The sequence below is a fragment of the Nanorana parkeri genome, unplaced genomic scaffold (genome assembly GCF_000935625.1).
Source record: "Nanorana parkeri isolate BGI_ZX_2015 unplaced genomic scaffold, ASM93562v1 scaffold10, whole genome shotgun sequence".
NCBI lineage: Eukaryota > Metazoa > Chordata > Amphibia > Anura > Dicroglossidae > Nanorana > Nanorana parkeri.
In genome coordinates, this window is record NW_017306278.1 from 454,229 (window position 1) to 454,530 (window position 302).

A 302-nucleotide genomic window follows, 5' to 3' on the forward strand; every position below is an offset into this window, starting at 1 on the left:
TCCGCCCCATTTGCTCTGTGTCACTCTGCACGGAGCTGCCTGATTCTATAGACAGGCTGCAGCTCCGGAGGGGGAAAGACTGCAAAAACCTTCCTTACTTCTCCCCCTCCTTCCCCTCTGAACGATGTGAGGAGCCCCAGGTAATCAGGACAGGTAGGTAGTCACCTTTATAGGAAGGCAGTTTTACACTGAGACTCTCATTATTAGGGACCGGGCTATTTAGGAGCTCTGTCTAATACCAAGAGAGGGAAAACAGACCAGGGAGAGAGAGAGGAAGAAAGAGACACAGAGAGGGGAGAGGC

The 302-nt window shown here is 52.0% G+C and overlaps 1 protein-coding gene across 1 annotated transcript in view; it reads right to left on the reverse strand.

Annotated features, from left to right (window-relative positions):
* Window positions 1–302, reverse strand: part of SLC6A5 (solute carrier family 6 member 5) — a 73,359-nt gene that overhangs the window by 61,369 nt on the left and 11,688 nt on the right. The window lies entirely within an intron of this gene.